Here is a 9,705-nt window from a genome sequence, read left to right on the forward strand (position 1 = left end):
GTCACTTTTTTGCTGGATTTTTGTCACTTTTTTGCTGGATTTTTGTCACTTTTTTGCTGAATTTTTGTCTTTTTTTTGCTGAATTTTTGTCACTTTTTTGCTGGATTTTTGTCGCTTTTTTGCTGGATTTTTGTCACTTTTTTGCTGGATTTTTGTCACTTTTTTGCTGAATTTTTGTCTTTTTTTTGCTGGATTTTTGTCACTTTTTTGCTGGATTTTTGACATTTTTTTGCTGGATTTTTGTCACTTTTGTGCTGGATTATTGTCACTTTTTTTGCGGGATTTTTGTCTTTTTTTTGCTGGATTTTTGTCACTTTTTTGCTGGATTTTTGTCTTTTTTTTGCTGGATTTTTGTCACTTTTTTGCTGGATTTTTGTCATTTTTTTGCTGGATTTTTGTTACTTTTGTGCTGGATTATTGTCACTTTTTTTGCGGGATTTTTGTCTTTTTTTTGCTGGATTTTTGTCACTTTTTTGCTGGATTTTTGTAATTTTTTTTATTTATTTTTTTTTGCTGGATTTTTGTCACTTTTTTTGCTGGATTTTTGTCACTTTTTTTGCGGGATTTTTGTCACTTTTTTGCTGGATTTTTGTCACTTTTTTTGCTGGATTTTTGTCGCTTTTTTGCTGGATTTTTGTCACTTTTTTTGCTGGATTTTTGTCACTTTTTTGCTGGATTTTTGTCTTTTTTTGCTGGATTTTTGTCACTTTTTTGCTGGATTTTTGTCTTTTTTTTGCTGGATTTTTGTCATTTTTTATTTTTTTTTATTTATTTATTTTGCTGGATTTTTGTCACTTTTTTGCTGGATTTTTGTCATTTTTGTCAATTTACATCCTCATTTCAAAAAAATATCACGCAGATTACCATGAGGATGACGACAGCTCACACTAAACTCAAAAAAGTAGCAGTGTTGAACTAAAAAGTTCACATTAGACGATAAAAGAACAAATCGGCTGAACTCTGGTCCTTTGAACCAGAGTTCCCCAGTCGTCATTGAAACAAACAAAAAAATCATTTAAAAAATTGAGATCAATCAATACAGGGAAAGTAATCGGGATTGTTTTTTTTCCGAAGCATAAATGACAGTTAAACAGTGTATATTTGTCACTGCTATGTAGTAGTCCCATCGACATTACGTGAATATCATTTACGCTCTAATATCCATCTGGAATGAATTCTGTTGAAACTGTTGCAGAAGAGGATGGTCTTTCCGCTGAGAATGTGCTGATAATCGCATCAAGATGGACTTTTGTTTGTCAGACAGAATATTCAAATCTCCCAACAACTGCTTCCCTGTGAACTATGGCTTAATATACTGAACAGATGACAGATTTAACAGTTTAAAAAATGACAAATCAGACCAAAGTCTATGTTTTTAAAGTGCAGTGTAGTGTCTTTCTTAAAAGGTTAGCAGCGAAACAGTGGAATGAAGGCAGTCTGCCCTGTACAGTGAAGGGTCAAACAATTGTATTCCACTGCGCCCTTTTAAATCTCTCACTCTCTTTCTCTCTCTCCGTTCCATTCATTCGGGACAGCGGCGCAGCCCGGGGGCCCAGGTGTGCAGCGACTGAACTCATCTCCTGTCCGCAAATCACGTCTCATCCTAAATTCAACGGTATGGTCTTCCTCAGCGGCAAACACGGGTCAGGAGGGTCCTCAGCGTCAGATCAGGTGCACATTCCTCCTCCACAGAGGCTCCAGCTCCGGGATAAGTCCGCCATGTTGATTAGGGCGGAATAGTTGGGGAGATCCTGAAGAGGGATTAGGCGAAAGCAGCTGCATCCGTGAAACCAAAAATGGAGATTAAATACAAGAGCAAACTGAAGTGGAGAGATGATTGAAGTGTTTTTTACATGTAAAGCACTTTGTGATGCACTCGTGGATGAAAAGCACTTTAAGAAATGAAGTTTGATTTGATGAGACGTTGTGTCCTACAACAGCAGGGGGCGGTAGAGACAGCCTCTCTCGACAAACTGTGCTTCACTCAAATGTTTCACTAAATACGAGCGATCGCTGTTATTGTTTACTTCCGCAATTTTCGCCGGATGTTTTGGTGAATGGTAGGCAACAGCTGATGCATACAGGCGTCTAACTCGGTTTTATATAATGATAGATCTGTTACAGCGCGAGAGAAGCAATGCCCTGTTTATGGACATTGTTTTTGCTGATTATAGGATTTTAATAAAATGTTTATCAAATGTGAAAATGTAAAATGCCTACCACGGCCAACGGATGTGACGACATCGCGATCGCTCGTATAGAGTCTCTTTGTCAGGGTTTCCGTGGGTCATTAAAAGGCTGGATAAGTGATCCTAAAACCCTGTTTGTCGAATACTGTCAATTGCTGCAAATCCTACCCTGAAAGTTGGTTAGTTTTTTTGTTTTTTTTTTAACTTTTTTTTGTTTTTTTTAGCTTATTTAGGCCTTTCGTTTTATTATGTATATGGTTGTGAATGATGAGCCCTAGATTTACGGTTTGATTTGTTGTGCAAAATAAGGCCATAATTGTTTCAAGAGGGAAATATATATTAAAATGGCTTCCGCTTAGCTTCAGTAGATTATGGAGATCTAAATTAAAAACGAACCAGGACCTTCAGCACGCACTGGGGCGGTTTGCAGCCGAGTGTGTAGCGGCCGGGATGGGGATCAGCACCTCCAAATCCGAGGCCATGGTTCTCCACCGGAAAAAGGTGGCTTCCCCTCTTCAGGTCGGTGGGGAGTCCTTGCCTCAAGTGGAGGAGTTCAAGTATCTCGGGGTCTTGTTCACGAGTGGGGGACGGATGGAACGTGAGATCGATAGACGGATCGGTGCGGCGTCAGCAGTGATGCGGTCGCTGTATCGGTCTGTCGTGGTGAAGAGGGAGCTGAGTCGGAGGGCAAAGCTCTCGATTTACCGATCGATCTACGTTCCCACCCTCACCTATGGTCATGAGATTTGGGTCATGACCGAAAGGACAAGATCGCGAATACAAGCGGCCGAAATGAGTTTCCTTCGCAGGGTGGCTGGGCGCACCCTCCGAGATCGGGTGAGGAGCTCAGTTACCCGGGAGGAACTCGGAGTAGAGTCGCTGCTCCTTCACGTCGAAAGGAGCCAGCTGAGGTGGCTCGGGCATCTGTTTCGGATGCCTCCTGGTCGCCTCCCGCGGGAGGTGTTCCAGGCATGTCCTAGTGGGACAAGGCCTCGTGGAAGACCCAGGACACGGTGGTGGGACTATGTCTCCGAGCTGGCCTGGTGTCGCCTCGGGGTCCCCCCAGAACAGCTGGAGGAGGTGTGTGTGGATCGGGAAGTTTGGGCATCTCTGCTGAGACTGCTGCCCCCGCGACCCGGCCCCGGATAAAGCGGAAGAAAATGGATGGATGGATAAATTAAAAATTAACAAAATGAAATTTGAACAAGGACGAGCTTGAAAAGGCCTCTTGATGCACGTGATGTGACGGTGATTTGTTCTTAATATTTTTAAACCGAGCCGGCCAAACCTGTAAAGAGGACCAAGTGTCTGCTTAGGTCAAGTGTGCCTGTATTTTTTTAATTGTAAATATTAATAATAATGTATTAAACCATAGAAGAACTTCTCAAATGTAGTAAATACATTAATGACATTTCTGTTGTAGGTAACTATATGATTGAATGTAGTTTATGCCATCTCGAAGTCGAAATCACAGAACGTGATCATCAATAGTTAAGTAAAATCCTGTTTTTAATATAGATTTGGCTAATCTAACTGAATGGATTTTGCGGATCATGTTGGATTCCTGTCATGTGATCAGACATGGCTGACGTGTAAACGCTGTGCTCTGTTGCCATGGCCTGTCCGCTCCTCTGCGCGCGGTGCTGAATTCAAACCTACATGGCCCCGGGGCTCCCTCGCTTTGATAAGGCTTGTACCGTGTCAACAAACACGTTTTAATTAGCTGCGATTGTTGCTGGAGTGTTCAATAGTTATTAATTAGAAAGCGGAGGGGCCCCCAGCTGCGAGGCCCCCGCGTCGCTCCTCCTCTCAAAGGGGAAACCGGCGGAGGGGAATCAAAGGGGGAAACAACGGGGAAATAACAATCTGATAAGGACGTGTGTCTGTGGTCATCCGGGGGGGGGGGGCGGGGTGGGGGAGTGGTCTTGTTCTAGTGCAGGAACCCAAAGATCGGGTCTGCTGCGAGAGGGGTCGTCCCCTGATCAGTGACGCCCGGGGCAGTGACTGAGGGAGTGGATGATCATTACCACACGGAAATGTGTACTGTGAGAGAATAAATAATAATCTGTGTATTTCTTGTTTATTTAGGATTATTCTTTCATTTGAATTTGAATTTGCAAACCATTTTCTTTGAGTCTTCCAATTAGCTTGAAGCAGAGGCGGGCAGAACAGTTACATTTACTCAAGTACATGAGTGACTTTTTGAAGAAAAGAGTAGTTTTATCATACTGTACTTTTTTACTTCTACTCGAGTCAAATTCTAATGAAGTATATGTTCTCTTGAGTAAAAATAATAGTAACTTTTGCTTCATTTTGATATAAAAATAGATGTAGATCGTCTTGTTCTTCAGAATGATTTTGTTTTTCGCTTTTTTGGTGCAATATTCACATGATTTCATGCTTTGTTTCACACATTTGATCATTTAAAATAAAGCAGCACTCACAGTCAGGGCTGGGACGATCCACTTCTGTCACGATCCGATATGTATCGCAATACTCAGGGGCCGATCCAATACGTATTGAGTCTACACCCTACAGTTAGTGATTATAAGTCATATTTTTTACGTTAAAATGTGAAAACAGTCATGGGTCCAAAGTTTATAAACCAAAGGCTTTGATATTTAAGTGTTAAGACTGAAAAGTACATTAAGTGCTGTGTAACTGTTACTGTAAAACAAATGAGCGTGTGATAAAAATTCCTCTAAACACAAGTATTGAAAGTATTGCGATACTTGACAAAGTATCAATACTTGGTTTTGCAGCAAAAAGTGTCACGATCCAAGTCCGATCTGATATTTTGTCCCAGCACTACTCACAGTACTCAAGTAACATTTTCTCCAAGTACTTGTTACTCTTGTGTTATTGTTTGGCTCATTACTCTTTACTTGTACTTGAGTAAAATCATTTCAAAGTAACGTTACATTGAGTCAATATTTTGGAGACTCGACCACCTCTGTCTAGTAAGTACACATACAGTGTGTAAAGTCCCTGTAGAGATAATACAGTAACTCGCAGGGGGCCGGGGCGAGTGAGGAGTTCACCTGGAGCTCCCCCTGCAGGCAGCAGTGAGTATGACTGATAGAACTGAACACTGTTAGATTGTTGATCTTTAATAACGTGACGGACCTTTTTGTGCTTCACCTTTGACTCTATAGAACCAGGAAGTGCAGCACCAGCAGAGGGAGAGGAACTGGCCCGAGTGAGCACACATCCTGCTCCAGGTGGACGTTGGATCGGTCTTCTTAAAGCCACACTGGGTAGAATTTTACAAGAAATACAAGCTTTTATTTTATGACAGATATTTTTTAGCATTGAAAAATATCTAGAACAAACATGTCGTTTTGCTGTGAGCGGCCTCAGCTCTCCCAAAGACATGACATAACTTTACCGGGAGTGGGTGCGTCTCCAGCTCGTCTCCATGGAGATGTGACTAAAGTCAGCAGAATTTGAGATTTTAACAGGTATGGTCCTCATCCAAATCCATTCTTTAACTACCCACTGCAGAAATAGCATTGTCTGTGTCGAGCTGCTCATTAGAAAAAGGTTTTGTACTGATGGCAACAGTATAGTCCAAATGTTACGGCGTGTGCCTTTAAGGGTAAAATAATCAGCCCATTTTGCATATTTATTTCTGATGAACAATACTCACATTTTTTTTGCACAGTAATGACCATAAATAGCGTAAAAAAAACTCAAATTAGATTGAAAAAGGAATTCAAAAGTACCCCCAAAAAACAAAGAAAGCGTCTGAAATGCCGTCGCCCCGTCCCGGCTTCTCTGGGGGGGGGATCTCATCAAAATAGCAGTGGGCTGAACGTGCACATTTCCACGCGTATACGCAGCACCATATAGTGTCCCCTCCATACGGCGGCGCGGGGCCCGCTGTCTAAAAATACACCGGTGCCGCGGTCTGAGAAAGGCTAGTGAGTGCGTCTGCTGCTGCTGCTGCTGCTGCTGCTGCTGCTGCTGCTGCTGCTGCTGCTGCTGCTGCTGCTGCTGCTGCTGCTGCTGCTGCTGCTGCTGCTGCTGCTGCTGCTGCTGCTGCTGCTGCTGCTGCTGCTGCTGCCGGCGAACACCTCGGCCTATTAAAATGTAAATTCCTCTGTGCAGCCAGGAGAGGGGGGGGGGGGGGGGGAGAGGGGGGAGGAGAGGGGAACCAGAGGGGGGAGTGATTGAAAGGGAGAAGAGGTGTGCGTTGCTGTACGGGGAAGATTGTTTTATTTTTCTGTTGTTGTTTTTTTTTTTTTCCTGTGATATAATTTGAAATACTAATTGTACAAAAATATATGAAAATAATAATGACGTGGCTCAACTAAATACTTAAAGCAACATTACGTAACATCTCGCCAGGAATACACGCATTTCAGTATTTGTTTACGGGTGAGGTGTTTTTTTTTTGTTTTTTTTTGCGACTTCAATTTTATTTAACTTTTCTTCTTTTACGTTATTTTTTCTTTTCAGAATGGGTTTCCAAAAAACAAAAGGAGGGGGGGGCAACACAAATACCATGCACACACACACCCCCACACACATTCACAGGCGCACATCCATACCCATACCAACGTAAAGTAATTCCAAAAGTAGTAAACAATCAGAACTAACAATGACAGAAAAAGTAAAAAAAAATAATAATAATAATAATAATAAATCCATCAAGACAAAAAAAAAGTAGCCAAGGAATAAATCCATTAATATACATAATAGATAATATAGATAAAGGTTGACAAAAAAAGATCATATAAATAAATAAAGTAATAATAACCAAAAAAGAATTAAAAAAAAAACAAAAACAAAAAAAACAATATAACAATTACAAATATTTGTAAAAAAAAAAAAAAAAAAAGAAGAAAAGAAAGAAAATATGGTGATTCTCAATTATTCCCAGGGGCGGAGTCCAGCTACAAATAGGCATTGTTTATCCACAACGTTATATATGTAATTACATTTCTTTTTTTGTTGTTGTTGAGAAACCTAGCTCCAGATTCCAGTCTCCTCGGACCTGGCGTTGCCGAGTCGCGGGACATCACCATCTCGTTCCCATGGAGATCCTGCAGCTTTGCTTAGACAACAGGTGTCCGAAACGTGAGGTCGACATGCAATAGTTGCTCTTTCGAAAGCTTTACTTTGATAAGCCACTGCTAAAGAAAATCTGGCATATTTTAACACCAAAACACAAAAAAACGCAGTTAGTTTTGGGTAAAGCCAAAATGGAGACAATGTCCTCGGATAAGGGCGGGGGGTGACAGGTTAAAGTGCTTGCCTACCCCCCGACCTAGAACGTCCCGCATTGTGGCTTTAACACGATTGCCAAACAAGTACATTTGACAAAACGGCACCAAATGGACATGTGCATCACCACTTTACAGCAATTAGAGCCGCGGTTCTCACAGCCGGGGCACTTAGGAAACACTTAGCCCTCCACGCGGGCGACCGACAGGCCGGGGTGAAACAGGGACTAGACCTGGACCAAATCAAGTCTAAGACGGGAGGGAAATAGGAAAAAACCTGGACTAAATCACGGCTAAACGAAGAGGAAAGAAATGCTAAGCGATCTGGAGAAGCACCAGATGTTCTCGTGCCTCAGCTTGAGAACCTCTTGGTCTTTATTTCCACAGACTGTTGCTTTGTCTTGCATCACCTCACCTCTCGTCAGCGCCTGTCAGTGTTGAAACTCAGCTAAAACGGTGGCTAAAGCTCTCCCTGAATAACGTGAGAATAATGTGTGAGTAATGTTTTCATCAAAATGTGAATGACATTTAAATCTTATAACAAAATGGAGGTTTCATTTCATCTGTGGTCAGCACTGATGACTCTTCCTCTGGTCTGAGCCTCTGAGGTGTATTTCAGTTTTGCTTTCTGGCACTAGATGGTGCTATTGTCATGTCAAAGCACATGTGAAGTGACTGTAGCCCCTACTGGAAAACCATGACCACTATTTTTTCATGTGCAGCATCAGAGAAGGTCAACAAATGCACCTCAGCGCTTTGCTTTAAACTGTTCATCATGAGTAATTATTGAAAACTAAGATCAGTGATAGAGTATAAGAGTAAAGATCAAGGCTTTTTATATTGATTTCAAAATTGTAGTTCTCCATTGTTTCTAGTTATGCTGGTTTTCTGCATGTTCATGTTCCTCCTGTTGCCCTTTCACACTCTCGTCCTCCAACCAAAAGTCTAAACTTTTAGCCGAGCGCTGATCCATTACAGACATTGTATTAACAGGGAGTTTTACATTCTCCAAATGTGTGTGTTCAGAACATATTTAATCTGAAAAAGCTCTGCTCCCCCGCTGATGTCATGAGGTTACTTTTGCATTTCGCCATTTCAGGAAAAAACAAAACGAGTCTTTCTTCAGGTATTGTTTTTAGCCTTATTTAAAAAGCTACAATCCGTACACTTTCACCAGCCGACAATAATGTTTTTTTACTTTGTCTTTTTTTATGAGTGGATTTTTTTTTGTCCCATATGTTTATTATTTTGGGGGGATTTTGTTTGTGTTCTCTGGCCTGTAGACTTTATTAGGGACAGTTCAGGGAGAAAGAGCGAAGAGAGTGAGCCAGTTAGGCAACTGGGGCACACACACACACACGCACACGCACACACGCACGCACGCACGCACGCACGCACGCACGCACGCACGCACGCACGCACACACACACACACACACACACACACACACACACACACACACACACATGCGCACACACATTAGTTTTAGTTACAAATTGTGAAACACCACAGATCAAGCATCAATACATATTTGACACACTTTTTAATCACAGCCAATTTTACCTCCGTTTGTTTTCTTTTTTATTGTAGGTACTTTATTCATATTTTTCAATTCAATTTGATTTCAAGTCGCTGCCTGTGAAAGACTAATGCAGCTGTAGAGATGAAGAACTATTGTTCTGTTGTGAAATCTAAATTTCCAGTTTCACAAAAACTCACCATGAGCTGATCTGTTAGGGCTCAAATCCATCGGTGGATCGGACCAATCATGTTGCAGTATAGATACAGACGGCATCTCTGGACTCGCCCATATATGGTAATGTTTGAAAACAGTTAAGGGGGAAAACAATTTGGAGAAAAATCTAAACTTTCTCTTATTATTCAAAACTACTTTAACAAACGCTGAATCGTGAATATAGTTTTCTACTAAAATAAAGATACAAGGACATGGGGAGGAGCAAAGTGGTTCAACAGCCCATAAATACAGAAATATTTATTCATGTTAATGCTAACATGATGCTGAATGTTAGCATCATGCTAATGCTAACGACTGCCGTTTTTTTGCTTCTACTGAATAATCTGCTGTGAGAAAATATCCACATGGGCCCGAATTACACCTGACTTTAATTGTGTGTGATAAATAAATAAATAAGTTCATATTCCACCAGAAAAAAAGGCTAAAAGAGTGGAAATGTGTGTTTCCCAAAAGATTGTCTTTTCCCCCTCGGCAAAGCCACGCCCCCTTTCTATGACGCCATGCCGTCTGTATCTATTGGCCTAAGTGGGCG

The sequence above is a fragment of the Gobius niger genome (assembly GCF_951799975.1).
Source record: "Gobius niger genome assembly, chromosome: 1".
Classification (NCBI taxonomy): Eukaryota; Metazoa; Chordata; class Actinopteri; order Gobiiformes; family Gobiidae; genus Gobius; species Gobius niger.